The 17,231-nt window shown below is 32.5% G+C and overlaps 1 protein-coding gene across 3 annotated transcripts in view; it reads right to left on the reverse strand.

Annotated features, from left to right (window-relative positions):
* LOC123711911 (inactive angiotensin-converting enzyme-related protein-like) overlaps nucleotides 1-17,231 on the reverse strand; it is a 155,396-nt gene that overhangs the window by 105,086 nt on the left and 33,079 nt on the right. The gene's annotated exons all lie outside the window — the stretch shown is intronic.

Raw genomic sequence — 17,231 nt, forward strand, 5'->3', positions numbered from 1 at the left:
AATAGCTTTATTCCGGTAAAAAATTGGTTTCTTTCAATGTGTAAAAGCTATGTTCACCAAAGGCAATACCATATACACATGTATTTTTTCATAAGTAAAAGGTAAAATTAAAAAATATATATTAAACAAAGATAAAAACCAGTGGCGCTACAAGCCTCAGACTGGGTCACAGATTTCTGTATCTGTTTCGTGATTATTTGTTTTTTTTTTTTAATATGCAAGAAGATCAGCTAAAAACCTCTTGTGTTCCTGATACGCCGTCAACTTATTGGGTCTAAGGTCATGACGGCTTTCTGCACCTTACGAGCGATTGCTAATGCGCACATACATAGAAAAGTTTATTGGAGCACAGCACAGGGGTCCTGAAATGACAGTGGCACTGAAGCCACTAGGCCAACACTGTTCATACAGATAGGGAGTACCAATTCAATCAAGTCAAGCGATCATAATCTTTTATTAAGCTTTATTGAAACGAAAACATTGGCACGCGTTAAAATTCAAACAACTTCATAAAACCCAAAAAATCAAATAAAACAGATTTTAAGTAAATTAAACTTTTCCGTGAGCATTGCCGGAAAACTCGTCGCCACAAAGTTTTATCTCATTTTCGGCTATTTTCGCGTGCTTCGTTTATTTTTTATGCTCGATTTTACTTTTTAATGTGATAATATTTCAACAGCCATGTCAGGAAGACAAATTATTCTATTGCATACAACAATTCACAATAATTTATAACGATCGTGATTAATGTCTTTTCTTTATTTAATTAATTATGTATGTCTATTCCCAGTATTTTTTACAGACTTAAAAAGCCCGAAGGCCATGATTTAACACAGTTTCTCACTTTACTATCTTTTTATTATTTTTCCACATTAGTTTGTTACCATTGGTTGTCTGATATGTGGTTTATACCCACACCAATGTATTTTAGAACCAATTCGGTTTATGGTGCTTCTAGACACGTGCATAACAATTTTTCTAAGGTATCAACGCACTTATGAGGCTTCTGGTAGTGTGCCCATGGGCACTATCACTTAACATCAGCTTCTTGCCCGGTTCCTTAAAGGCCACACTTAAAATACAAAATAAATTTAGAAATATTAACTTAATAATCTCCATAGTGTATAGAAGGCATTCACAAACATACTTATTACTTCATCAAACTAAATACTGAACATAATAGATCAAACTACTTACCAATATATTTATATAAGTAGTATACATATAATTATTATTTTCTGTTTGCATAGGAGTTTAGTTACCCTGTGGTAACTCGTTTAACCTGTGTTAAAGGATATTACAATCATTTAATAGGTGTGTTTTATTTGAATGATTTGAAAAAGGGCAAAAAATATTTTCTATATAAATAAATTTAGTTACAAAAACAATATATATGTATGTAAATGTAGATGCACTAATTTACAGAAGATTATGATATTTTAATGAAAGATGAAGTATCTTTCATTAACATAAATTCATTTTCAAACAGTCTTTTTCACAACTTTTTTATCAAATTAAGCAAATATTGATCGAGCAATGTAGGTCAATTACAAAATGCATCAGTTGTTATCATTATGTCATCAAGACGATTGATGCAAGAGTTCTTAATTTACCGGAAACTGTGTCAAATGATGTTTACAGTTAAACAAAGTGGACTTAGGCATTAACATTAATGATTTTTAACTCTGAAATTAAATAAATATAAAATCGATAATTACCTAAGTTTTTAAGAATTCGAATGGAATTGTACGGAATTGAAATTTTCATTGACAAAACAGGTCTTCAGGTGTGTAAGACGTTCGTTCTGTCAGTTACCAGACTATGTTGTCGTCGAAGATATTAAATAACTAACGTATATGTACAACTTACGTAAATGGTATTGGTAACCCGGATGATTAAACACTACCTAACTTTTTGACAACTTTTTGTATAAAATTTACAGAACATTCCAGAAAGATGCCTCTTAACCAATTGTTGAATATTTTTTTATTTTAAGTTGGTTTTTGTTACTTTCACTCCCATAACTTGTTATACCTGTTGTATCAATCCATTGGACAGTTGGTCAGGACATGTAACACCGTCTCTTCTATTGCTACATACATATGTAGTAATAGCGGACCCAACAGACGTTGTCATGTCTTAACTATGAAAATTGATTATCAATATAATAACTCCGATCAAAGTTTTAAACGATATTCATTTTCTTCTTCTTCTATTCTTTCCTAAGAACCTTCTCCTGACAATAATAAACACAACAAAAATAATTAGCAAATCGGTCCAGCAGGTCACAGCGTGGTGCCAAAGGATTCATTTTTAACATAATCTATATTATATTCAATTTTAACGACGAATTTCTTTAAGGCGTCTTATTATAAATAATTAATAATTAATATACTTTTAAATAAAATATCATTTTTAATAATATTCTGGTTACCGCTTGTAATAATGTAGAATTGCCGAACGGTTTTTAACACGCGTAATTTTACCTATTCATTAGGATAACTAAATTAGTCATTTTTAACAAGTATGATTTACTTTTCTTCTCTTTTAAACAAAGTATAATTACCCTGTTACGAAAAGTGTAAAACTGGTAATCGCTTATAATTTAAATACAAATTCAAATTAATACAATTTACGAAGTATTTTTTGTATAGAAAACGATTCCTATGTTACCTGTGAGTAGGTACTTAACCTGAACCAAAAACTCAAGCTTAGTTTGAAACCGCCGTTTAATTGGGTTCACAATAGATCAGTCAACTCAAGATGATACTTAAATCTATGGTAATAAGGCATTCTAAGAGACAAGAGGCTGCTTCAATCTATTGTCGGATTTTACCTTTTTATTTCTCAATGAGCCAGAATGAAATCTCATATCTACTTTAGCAACTATATAAGAGAATGCAAAAAGGTAGGAGGCTCACCGGATGTTAAGTGATACCGCCGCCCATGGGCATTGCCAAAAGGTTCGTAAGTTCTCGACCGTTGAATAATACGCTCTTTTCTTTAAGGATTCGAATTGGTTTGGAAAAGCCTCCGTGGACAGATCCACATAGGTTATAAGGTAATTACTAATTATAATAATATTTTTTTTTATATAATAATTATTATAGCATAAACATTTAAATAAACTGAAAGTTCAAAACCCCACAAAACCACTAAAGGGTGTAATCTAAAATTCTAAAAGTGTAAATTGGGTGCCTGAAATTGTGCTCTGTTGTTGGTTTGAATACCGATATCTCAAGAACAACCGTTATTTTGTCGGATTGCTTTTATCAAGGAAATTAGCAAGCCATCAAGTTTTTACATAAAGGCGGCAATGTAAACACTCAACCAAATTGAACAACGTACATATAGTATTGGGAAATCTACGATACCTTTCATAATATCTAAACAAAATTGAAGACTTCAAGCAAACTTATTTCCACTTTTAAATTACCAGCCCCAAGCTTAACCACCGATCTAAAACAGCTAATTTTAATAATAAACACTTTATTTATTACAAAAAAAGTACGGATGTAAATGAGTGGACTTACCCTACGCTAATAATTTTTAATAATTAAAATACTATTCTAAAATTCTACCTACATCACATATGAAAATACATAGACATGGTACAATCAAAAAGTAATTAAAATATTAAAAGGTATTACGTATTTGATAAATATAACATACGGATAGAATTTACTGTTACTATTACAGTCGAAATCACAATACAGCCATTTAGACATTTCGCTAATACAATCTTACTCTATACGTAAATAAAGCCTTGTCTTATCAAAATGTGTCAAACGTGTTGTAAAAATTACATTATCTTACGTTTGTATACATAAAAAGTACACAACGTATTAAGTACAGTTTACAAAATACTTCATTCATGTCTTGATAATAATATTCTAGAACACGACACACACGCTTCACAACACTGACGGCCAACTTGCAGTAATGGACAGGCACACGTGAAAAAATAATACTATATAATTAATTTTAAAAGTGCACTTGAACAAATAAAGAAGCATTGGTTATGAAACAATAAGGATTAATACATATACACACACACACACACACACACACATATATATATATATATATATATATATATATACATATATATTTGTATTTGTCCGCGTGTTAGAGCACGCAATGTTTGATTATCCATATTAATGTATTACATTCCATTAGCAGTTGTTAGTGTACGTAAGACCCTACAGTGCGATTGGCCCTCCTCTGACGTAATGTGGAAAGCCTTTATTAAAGGATTACTTTCAAAAGAGAGATGATAGTTATAATGTATATTCAGTAATTCATTGTATATGTGTATTTATTTAAGCTCCATTGCAGTTCAAATAAAAACAAATAACGTAAATTATGAGGGATCCAACGACCGGCCTTGCACAACCCTAGTAAGGGAAAAATCTAAAAACAATAAATACTAAGGAAGTGCAAAAAGTGATAACCAAATCAACAGAAAATAAAATTACAAGTGCAGAAATAATTATCATTGAATTTCTAAGTAAAAGTATAAAGTATTAAAGTATTTTAAGATATTATTTAACACTTTTTACGCAAATGAAGCTCGGGAAAGTGTTTTAGCTTCTATTAATTTACAATTAAACGTCGCTTAGATGGAACGACGTTTAAAACGTTTATTATGTAGCCAGTGCCAGTGGCGTTATCTGTGGAAGTACCTGTATATAAGAGAAATAAGCATAGAGAAAATAATATTAGTAGCACAGTAAACCCCCTTATAACACGGTACTCTTATAACCCATTATCATATTACTCGATTTCAGTCGTATAACATATAACATTCCTCCATACAACGCGGGAATTTCAAACGTTACATTTCTGTAATGACTTTTATAATGATTGGTACGCACTTATTTCGTTCATAATATAGTCGATTTAAATCCCTTTAATGAGAAAAGTTCAACGTGAATCAATTGTATATAACACGTTATATGGGGTCAAACAGGCGCGTTATGCGAGAATACGCGGAACCAATCTATCGTGTTATAAGAGGCATTACTGTACTTATTTTATTTGTATACTTAACTTGTAAACTTTTAATTGCATATTTGATTTAATATTTGTATTTCTTAGTTTATTGTCATTTATTTTTATTGTATTATTTCTTGTCAATTTTATCATTGTTGTTTTACTTTAAATGATGTGCACACTTGTTGTGTGTTCCTGAGTGTATTATGTATGTGTTTGTTAGTGTCTGTATGTGTTTCGTTGTGTGCGTTTTTAAAATTAAGAAATATAGCAATAAATTATTATTGGAATGCTACGCATTAATTGCTTTTTTCTTCCTATTGGACTAGAAAGCATGGTGTGAAAATGCAGATGCTAATTAAAAAAATAAAAATAATTAAAGATTGTCTAAACTACTGGTAACCCTACAGCTGCGAGCGTACTCTGCAATTTCTAACGGCGATAACAAAAAACGAACCTGACTTGAATCTTGAGTTCTAGTTTCTGTACTGAAAGATGGCAAAGTTGCGACATAAGCGCTGCGCCAAAATGGCATACAAAACGTTGGGTCCATATCGCTGTTGGAAGTTACAGAATACCGGTACTGGCGCTTCTCTTACAGAATCAACGTAACACAACGAAATGTTTCCAGTATTAAGATAACGCGGAAATGTAAATTAATCAATAAAGCTTTTTATAAATTCGACGAATTTTGATCCTAATGCTTGGGATTGATTTGCTCCAGTTCAAACAATTTGTATGACTCAAAACTTGGCGATTAAAAAGTGTGGCGGAGCGTTTTATGTCAGTTCTTTTTGCCCGCTCTACGCTTTTGACTTGCGAACTGGTAGTAAATGTAAATTTAAAATCAATTACGGTCTTTTCTATTGACGTTCATAAGTGTACTTGGTTACCTATACAAATGAAGTTAATTTGAGTTTGAGTTTGAAATTGAATGGGAAACAATATTTAATATCCTTTATTTATTAACATTTTTCTAGTCTATCAGAGTAATATCAGAGACAGTTGATATTATGTCTTCAATTTATTGTTAACAGGGGCCATATACACGCCATTATTTTAAATCACATGATCGTTCATAGTCAAGATACAATCGAATAGCTGTGGAGTCAATTACGCGGTTCAAGGATCCTTCAGAGATAGATATCATTATATATATATAATGCACGTGATATTAAATAAATTGATATTTATGAAGAATTTTATTAAATAATGAAATTCAAAGCAAAAATAATCCACACGATTGGAGTGTTCATTTGTTTGGATTTAACAAAAGTACCGACAAATTCCCTGTTATTTTAAATAATTAATTAATAAACGCGTCCGTTATACCTTTATGTATTTTATGTAATAGTATGTAAAAGACTAATTTTCAAACAAAAAAAAATATCTTAGTTACCAAATACAATGTAAAACATTGACACGTCTCGCTGAATACTTTTAAAATATGTTATGTACTCACTAACGAAACAAAAATACATACTTTACCTAAACGGATGGCATTGTGCATGCGTAAAACGCAATAACTAAATGAGACTATAGCAGTATATCCTTCCTGAAAACGAGAGGCGTTCGACATGGTCTGGCGCAACGGCTTGATCTACAACCAATAAAAACAGCTGTCATCGTGAACAGACTCCAGATTCCATATGAAAATTGTTTGGATTTAACAAAAGTACCGACAAATTCCCTGTTATTTTAAATAATTAATTAATAAACGCGTCCGTTATACCTTTATGTATTTTATGTAATAGTATGTAAAAGACTAATTTTCAAACAAAAAAAAATATCTTAGTTACCAAATACAATGTAAAACATTGACACGTCTCGCTGAATACTTTTAAAATATGTTATGTACTCACTAACGAAACAAAAATACATACTTTACCTAAACGGATGGCATTGTGCATGCGTAAAACGCAATAACTAAATGAGACTATAGCAGTATATCCTTCCTGAAAACGAGAGGCGTTCGACATGGTCTGGCGCAACGGCTTGATCTACAACCAATAAAAACAGCTGTCATCGTGAACAGACTCCAGATTCCATATGAAAATTGCGACCGAGGCACCCTGCTTCCGTCCTGCCCTTCAAGCGTTTGACAACCCCGCCCAAGTCGATATCCGAGTCTCGTAGTCTCGTTAAGAAGCCCATTCCAGCCGAGCAAAGCTCGTCAAAACAATCCGAACTGAGCTGTAAACGCCCATAAGACCAACATCGATATTGTATATTTTAAAAAAAAGTGGAAGTATAATTCAAGTAGTTTTGACGCAATGTCTATTGTAAATTGTAATATATGTCTCTCTCTTGGATAAATAATAAAGTTGTTAATCTAATGTGTACTGTGTTGAGTCACTCTGTTAGTTATGTTTATTTTTGTACGAAAATAGTAGTAAACATGTATCAAAACTTAAAACTACTCTATATTAAATGTAATTCATGAAGAATTTTGATTAAGTTCCCAAATAAAGGTTTTATTGTAGGAAAACAGACAATTTCATATTTTATTTATGAGGTACTTACGTATTGTATGCGAATTAAATATATTTTCATTTACTTTAATAAAATATTGTAGGTATATAATTTATGCAAAGGCTTACTTTTATAAAGCGAATATAGGATGTAAATAACTAAAATTCAAATTTCGAATTCAAAAATGATTTACTCATTTATGTAACATAATGTACACTTATGATCAATATAGAAATACATATTAAATGCTTCTAATTTTACATTTACATCTATGGATTTTTATGTTTTCCGATTCTGCAAAGCGGCTTATCTCAATTGCAGCTAAGGATAAGATTCTAACACGAGACTGAGCGTGAACTGTTCCTCTCGTATGTCGAGAACGTATTGCATTTGACATAAACATAATTTTGAAATAATTCAAAATACATAAACCGTAAGTCTCGATTATATATTTTGTATTGTCTAATATAATGCAAAATTGCTAGCGCCTCTTAATGACTCCAATGTCTCTCTGATACCGATATTTTCAACTTGATAATTCTCACACCATACGCTGTTGGCAACACTGGAATCGCATTACTAAAATTTGACATAGAAGTCGCTATTCCTACCAGAAGTTTCATACTACCGGCACAAGTACATCAATTCCATATGGGTTGGATACGGACTTAGAACCGCGTGATAAGCGCGTGACTGAGTGCGAGAGTGTTCAAAGACCACGAACAAATAAATATATCAGTGACGCTATAACCCATTTTAGGTCTGGGCCCCAGATTTCTGTATCTGTTTCATGATCATTCGTCAAACTAATAGGCCTATGGCCTATTTGTCAAACTAATAGGCCTATCACCTATCACCTACTTGGTGATCAGCCTCCTGTGTCTGAAACACGTCGTCTTTTTTTGGGGCAAGGCAAGCCGATTTCTTTACGATGAAATCCTTCTGCCCTTTAGAAAGAAAGTTTATTGGTTCACAGCCGGGGATCGAACCTGCGACCTCAAGGATGAGAGTCGCGCGCTGACGCCACGGTCAACACTGTGCACCAAAAAAAAACTTGAGAAAAGTATAATATTAAAAAATACGAAAATTAAAATATACATTTTTTCAAGTTTGATTTTAAATCATTTGTAAATTATGCCTAACAGTTTATTTTCTTCAGAGTAACGGTTTAAGTAACAATTTAGCCGAGACGTCTGTTTATTAGACAAACTTTTCACCAAATGAAACCTTGAAAAGTGTCAAGTTGTTTAACGAATAAATCCCCTTATTCGAACTATAAATCTTCGTAAAGCCGATAAGTTTCTTTGAAGCCTAAGATTTTCGGCTAAAAGAATGCTGAGCCCTTACGAACGCTCAAAGATTAGCTGACATATTTTATTAAACGTCAAGTAGAATTCGTATAAAGAAGGACTTTCATCTTTCTCAGTATTCTATTGACTACTTTATTACTTAATTTAAATAAAAGCAAAAAATGGTTCACTTGAGCTATATCCATGGTGATTAAAATTATCAAAATATCAAATAGTCACCTCTAGAGCCACCTTACGGGAATACGTCGAATTACCAATAACCCTGTATACGATATAACTATTTGTAAGGCTATGTAACCACAGTTATTAGTTGTTGGCCAAATGGGTTAAACGTGCGACTGTCATCCCTGAGATCGTATTTTCGATACCCGGCTGTGCACCAATGGCAGCGGCGGATCTACTTAAACTATTATGAATTAAAGAACATACCTAAAAATAAAAAATCCAATCATAAGGTTGTTATCCTTGAGATCAAGCAACGCATGTGGGATGCGTGTCTATCGAACGGAACGGGGAATTTCCCGTCATTACGGGGCTCTGGGCTATTACGGGGAAGTCGTCCTCGTGACACAAATTCATGATCCGCCCAACAGCAATGGACTTTCTTCTATGTGCGCATTTAACATTCGATGAAACAGTGAAGGAAAACATCGTGAGGAAACCGGTTTGCCTTAGACCCAAAATGTCGACGGCTTACTGTGTGACTAGTTGCGTATTAGATTAAGAAATTACAATTTGATTTAGAATTCAAAATAAGATCTTTTAAGCTAGGCAGCCAGCTTGGTAGTCTACTTTTCTTAATCTCCAAGTTTTATAGAGAAGATGATCATTAAATCAACGAAATTTAATCTTGCGAAATATTAATTAATGCAAATGTTACCATTTAGTTGTTATATATTTAAGCTTAATTGGGCCCTTTGGTCAATGTAATTTCATTTTTATATATTTTTTTTTAAATTTAATAAAGATTCTTTCCATTAAATTGGCCAATCAAACGAAATTTATCGAAATCAAGCTTGGATACCTGCATGAAAGCAATTGAAGCAAAGGTAATATTGAAACAGCTCCTTGTATTGCTCGGACAGCGTTTATAAAAATTTCTGGCTGGACGCCAAGCGTTAATAGCAGCACTGTACCCGCAAACATATTGACACAAAGAGTAAGTAAATACTTGAAATAGACAAGACACCTATATTAGATTAATATATAAAATAATTTCTATTCAAAAGCTTAGTAATTTAGAATAACTTAACTAAGATAATCTCGGGGAATCTTTGGTTTAGTACTGATAATATAGATACCGGCAATCATCTTGAACAAATGTCCTTGCCTGCACAGAAGCGATTTTTATGTATCACTGGGGGGGGGGGGCTGGGGGGGGTTTTGGCGGGCGGTGGTGCGCGGCGGCGGGAGAGTGACGTGTCGATCGCGTGATTGGTAAATCAGTTGACGTTTGTGTACCGCGCTGTGTACGATTCGCAAAGTTTGCCGGTACCTGTAATAAAGTGGCGTTACGGTACTATGGGCCTTGGCCGTAGATTGTATATTTTTTAAACACAGGTATGTGAAGACAGATGTGGTGAAGACTCTTACTTGGAATGGGCCCAGTGGGAATAAGCAGGAGAGACTTGGGAATACGGAATAAAAGGAATAGCTAGGAAGATTGGAAAATCGTGACGTGGATGAAGGACAAGTGGAAGAATTCCAGAAGACAAGTTAAACATTATATAACATAGCGTTATGTAATCCTAATTATGTGGTACTCGAATAAAAGCATTTTTATATACATTTCCTTTACCGGAGGAGTTACCGCTAATAAAAAGAAATCTATTGATCGACAGCCATTCAAACGCGCGACACCAGGATTGAAGCAGACGCTAAAGCTAATAGGCCAACAGTACAACTTTAAAAACGCATATTATTTATCGTACTAAATATAACTATACTAGTCCTATATAACTATAACTATAATAGTACTATATTAGTCCAAAAAACATTGCGACGCCTACATATCGCAGTTTTACAAGGTACGAAAACTTAATATTGAAATCAAAATTACGTAGTAAGCCTGGCGGACTCATTTATTTTATTCCTGCTAATCGATTTTACATAGTGGTAATCAAATAATATATGTAAGCAAATTTCAAATGTATGTTTGAAATAACAACTTTGGATGACTGAATTTAGAAAGCGAGGTTTAAATTGAAAAAGTTTGAAAAATCCGACAATGTGTGTGTTTTTCAAAATGTAAAATAGAGTGTTAACTCTATGTGCCGTCACTCGATTTAACGACGAACTCCTAAAACGAAATTACTCAACGGATAGTTCATATGAAAGTATAAATAAACTACCTATACATTATGTTTTATATGTATATAAAATATAGGGAAATTAAAGGGAAAAGAAAATACTATTAGTATCTTATACATGTTGAATTCCATAAATATTCGTTTATTGTATCAGAAATTTACACTAATAAATCGTATGAAAAGATTCAAAAGGTCGGATAAAGATATATACGTGTATAGATACTAGCGCCTTCGCACGGCTGGACTTAATTGAATACTATTTGCCCCCGCGAACTTCGATTTGCCTTAATATTCCTTACTTAGCCTACCTCTTTAGTATCTACATACCAACGTATAGACCATTTTGCTATGCTAACCCGTAGTCTTCGCTTTTCCAGAATAAAACCTAAGTAATAAATGAAACTAAATTTTTCTCTCTATAAAACCATCCACATACTTCAAGGATTAAATAAAAATATATTCGAATTGGTCCAGCCGTCTTGGAGTTTTGCGCTTAGCAACAGATTTTGCTATTTATTTTTATTTATATGAATGTAAAAGTTACGTATATGATACGCGATATTCATGTCTTCTATGAAATTTTAGTTCATCATTTCGCAGCGACATTTGAGTTAAATTATCGAAATGTTCATACGAATACTTGGAAATATTTTATAGTTTTTATTGTTATACAGAATAATACAATCTTAATTATGGTACTTTAAACAATAAAATCTTACCTCTTTATAATATTATATTATTATATGTAAATATGAGGATAGGTTAAATTTTTATACCTTGGAATCTCTGAGCGTTCGTAGGGCAAACATCGACTCGCTATACCTATTTAAGGTAATTAACGGACTTGTGGATTGCCCAGAAATTTTAGAACGTTTATCCATACAAGTTCCTCGGGTCGGGAGTCGTTTGTACAATCGAAGATGTTTTCACATACCACATTGTCGAACAAATGTTGCCAGAAACTCTCCAATTAATAGGTTATGTCGCTACCATAATGAAATTGCACAGAGTTTTGACATTTTTCATGGTTCTCTGGCCTCAGCTAAGAGTAGAATTAGGACACAGTACCGATAATTTATTTTCTTAGTTCAAATAGTTTAATTTTTTTATAGTTTGTATTTAGATTTTTATGGTTGTTTGTATTAACACTGTATATTGTATCTACTTGATTTCGCTAGTCGTGTCCACATGTTATAGGGACGGCACCGCTTTATATATATATTTTTTTTCATATCTATGTCAATTTATATCAAGTGTTTATCCTAATTATGTGGTCCTAATAAGAAAAAAAATATAGAATAATGTACACAAAATTTTCCTAAAAGCACTTGTTTCTTGGCATACAAGGAAGTAACAGTATCGGAAAAGCGCTTTCAACGACTATTTCACAGGGTCGCCTCTCGAAAACCAGGACACCTAACAAGGCCAACAAGCCATTTATAATACTTTCAAACTATTTCCCTGTATTCGTTACCTTATTAAAGATAAAAGTTTGCTTATAAAAGGAAAAAGTTATTCTTCTTCATTCAACTACTAAGCAGTTTAAAAAGGAACTGACAAGAAAGTGTTCAGTAACATTTTTGTAAGTTTTATTATTGGTTAGTACTGGTCTAAAGGGTAAGCTAGAAAACCAACAAAGAAATAGGTTCTAAAGGGTTTTTTCAAAACTTAGTTTTTTAAGTACCTGCAATAATAATAAAATAAAAACTATGATAATTTTCGAAAGATTTGTTCCAGGTGTTCCAGTACTTTTAAATGCATGTCGGTATGAGAAAAAAATAACAGTGATTTGAAAATTTTCTACGTCGTACAAAAATTTTGATGTTGTATGGTAATATGTAGATATTGTATGTATAGTATGAATGGTATGGTAGATTGTACTTATCATTTAATTTCTTTAAAACTACTTTCTAACAAACTCTAACAGAAAATACTTTACAAGTAGGTATGAATGTCAACAGATTTGATTCTAAATTTACATTTACTACCAGTTCGCATGTCAATGGTGTAGAACGGGTAAGAAGAACTGGCAAGAAATTCTCTGTGACTCTTTTAAATCGCCAAGTTTTGAATCATACAAACTGTTCGTAAGGTAGAGCATGAATATTTCCCAGAAAATCAATCGTAAGGATTAAGATCATTTATATAATCGTCAAACTTATAAAAAACTTTAATGATTAATTTATGTTTAACGAGAGTTCTTAATGTATTCAGTGATAATTCTCTAATTTCGCTTGAGAGTTTTGTTGTATAAACGAATACAATTTCCATATAAGGGGTGGTTTATCGTCTGGATCTTGGTTGGTCGTAACATTCAGATAGCATGCAAGCAAGCATGCGGTTCAAAACCGTGCTGTCGAATCCCGGATATAAATAGAATACCATTTTCATCAATATTAATGGTACAGTAATTCTCACTTTATCGCGGTACCCTTATAGCGCGTTTTCGTATAACACGAAACACACCATATAACGCGGAATGTCCTTTCTATAACGCGTAGATTTCTCAAGTTATATTTTGTAGTGTGATTTATAATAATTCTATAATTAGTTTTACGTACCTTTGCACTTGTTTCAATAGTGTTGTTTTAAAATTAAACCAAATAACTGTATTAAAATCGCGTCCTTAATTTTTGAATTGTTCAAAAAACATTGGGGTATACAATTCCTTGTGCGAAGTTGACATTGTTAAACATTGGCGTTTGGTCCAAAAAATCTATATTAAATTGTCTAAATATATATCAGGCATAATCTACATCAATGTCACAGACACAAAAAAGTGTGCATCCCGTTAGGTTTAGTGCACTTCATATACAGTTTATAACATCATCCATCAACAATTCCTATCAAACAAATGCTAGTAATATAATAGAAATAACAAAACTAATTTATGTGTAATTTAAAGGTTAAACGTAGGATGAGAATGTAAACCTTTAAATCAAGACTGGAGCTTAGGAACCAAATCCTTCACTATTCAAGGCAAAATGCATTATGCATCGCCCACTCGTAAGAGAATTTTGTTGTATTCACTATAAATATATATATCTATGTGTTGCCAGGCTGAACCGTATACGAGTTACGGAGTACGTCTTAAATATTTGAACACCACCTGTAGGACGTTACGTGTATTTTAACGGTGTGACGGTGTTGAAGCGTAGTGGCAGTCATTCAAACATCAATGAATGTCATATACATTTTGGGCCTTTTTCCTAATAGGCGAGTAGGTAAACGACAACGCACTCGCGAGGAATTTGGCTTCCCAATTCTTATCCATATAAGACCACCTTTTACTTGAACTAGAGTAAAAAAATAATATTTTAAATGTGACTTTCAAAAGTGCTTTTTAATAGGCCTAATTGAAATGAATGATTTGACTTTAGACTTTGATAAACCATCTACTCTTTGGATTTCGACATTCCGGTCTGATCACGATGTTTTCCATCACCGTACGAGCGAGTGTTAAAAGTGACTATTGACAGACCAGTTCATTGGATACCCATTACCCAACCTCAGAAATGAGAGTCGCACTCTCAACACTACTGGACAAAATACATATTACATATTTTTACTAGCTTCAAGTTCGCGTCTTACGTCAATCTTAAAACAGTATAATAATTACGTAAAATTTAGGCTTCCAACCTACTCATGAGTATTCATAATACCGATATTATATGACTTTACTTAAAGAAATCCTTCTTTCCTTTGCTGATTTTGAAATAGATCGTTCTATTTCGGTTACATATTATTGGTTATGCAAGAAATAAATAAAATATTCTCGTTTGGATAAAGTTTGCATTCCACTATGTAAGTATAATAGCCCTTGGGAAACTTATCGATTGACGGGATTACAAAACCCATATACTGGATTTTAAAGATTGTACTAATGACTACATAACACTATTACATATTGTGCATCACATGAAGAAATACACACCAAAATCGCTTTTCAATCAAAATAATTATTCAAAACCTAGCTCATAGTTTTCATCTTTATCTAGTTTTGAAAATATTTTCTTAGGAAACATAAAAAATGAAAATTAAATATGTATTCATCTGAATGTTGTATTAAAGCATGCACAAAATCTTATTCAACCCTAGACTATTCATCACGTAAAGTAAAATGTATTTTAAAACACAGGTACTCTTAAACGTTCTGTATTCAAAAAGTTGATGTCATGTGTCAAGTGTCAATTGAGAACTGACGGTTGGCGTCAAACTTCTAGTCTATGCCCCTCCAAAGTCTGATAGATTATCTTTACAAGTGATGTAAAGATGTATTTTTGTATGCCTTTTTCTCGTGGGTGCTTATAGTCGACAGATTTTTCTATTACCTAGGTAAAGGTGGTAGTCGGTTAAAGTGTGGGGAATCCATCTGGTACAAAGCTTCCTGACGCCTAAATATTCGTGTAATATTTTTCATGAAACCAATGCCTAGGCTTGCCCGTATCTGCTGATACGTCACTCTCTTATCTTCTCTATCATGCGTCGCATAGCACTGATGTTATCTTCAGTAGTCGTTGTTAAAGGACCTCCCTCACGCGGATCATCATTGATACGTCAACGCTTTCTAGCCAGAGTTCTAAAATTAAATTTCATAAAAAGTTTTCATTATCAAAGTTTCTGGCCCGTTCTAAAAAAACAATGTTACCCACGATCTAAGGCCCATGGAATTTTAACGAATGACCTAGAAGTTTTACGAGTAATTCACCTAACCTTCGCGAAATAACGCTTATTAAAATACGCCAAAATCGGAAAGTCTCAAGTTTTAACTGCTTACTATTTTACCGACTTCAAAAAAGCGAGGAAGAGGTTAACAATTCGACGCGTAATTTTTAATAAAATCTAAATCAGACAAATACATGTATCTATTTATATATGGCTATGGTTAATCGTCTTGGTTGTTCTAGCTTACGTAGTAATTTCTTTATATTTATAAACTGTAAATATTTCGTTACTTAAAAAAATCTTAGATCTTCATCGTATGTTAACAATAAAAAAATGTATCTTTAAATAAATATCAATATAGAAATAGACTCATTATATTTATTAAAGTAAAATTATTAAATAGCAGTAGTAAACAAATATTACCTTGCATTACTGTATAAAACGAATCACAAGTGACTGTTGAAACCAGTAATTATGCATATGTAAATTTGCTTGACTGAATTACATACTTGTTGCATTGTACTTATCTTACGATTAAATTATTATTTATCTTGCACATATTTACATTCGTCATTAAATAAAATATAATTTTAAACTTAGTTACATTACAAAAATTACAAAACTACTTCATTCAATACACAAATCGATCTCAAACCCATGACAACTGGCAACTTCATTCGAAATTCAAACTTCTGTAAATCAATAAGTAATCTGTAGCACAATGTCTATAACGGAATTCGAAATTTGAGTTGACCAAATTAATAATGAACAAACAATCAAGGTTTTCGTTTCCACGCAGTAATCCCGCCGGAGTGAGAGGAATTAGACGCAATTGCGTATTCAGATAAACTCAGTGTAATCCCGCCGAGATTTCGATCCGTAACGGTCCTGTTACGGAGCTTTACAATTTGTTTTTATTCTACTTTTTCAATCATCTGTGAAATGTTTATTGTCTATTCTTTAGTACGATAAACTTATTGCGCTAAAAATGTACTGTACTCGTCTGTTTAGATATATTTATATTAATAAAAACTTTTGCCTTATGTCCCTGTTGAATATTATAAACTCATTGTTAAAACTGTTAAAATGTTTACAGTTACATTGCAGTTATCGTATGGGAAAGTTATTCAGAAATATTTCCAATTATTTTATGTATTAATTCGTATATTAGTTTGTAAATTAATTCTTTAAACACAGTAAACCTCTTTTAACACATAATTCGGACACGTCACAGCACACTTGTAATTGCTTATTTACCTTTATATTAGCGACGTTTGAGAAAAATCCCCCAAAAATATTGGGTGTTTTACTAATTGACATTCTGAGACGTGGCAAAGTCGATTCATTGTAATTACTACGGAAAAGACTTAATTATATTAATGTAAATAAACGAAATATTGCGTGAAAGAAATTCCTCAGATCAATCAATTAGGTGGTGTCGTTTAACATTTTTGTTAGTCAAGAACCAAAATAAGTTGTG

Source organism: Pieris brassicae, chromosome 7 (genome assembly GCF_905147105.1).
Source record: "Pieris brassicae chromosome 7, ilPieBrab1.1, whole genome shotgun sequence".
NCBI classification, from domain to species: Eukaryota; Metazoa; Arthropoda; class Insecta; order Lepidoptera; family Pieridae; genus Pieris; species Pieris brassicae.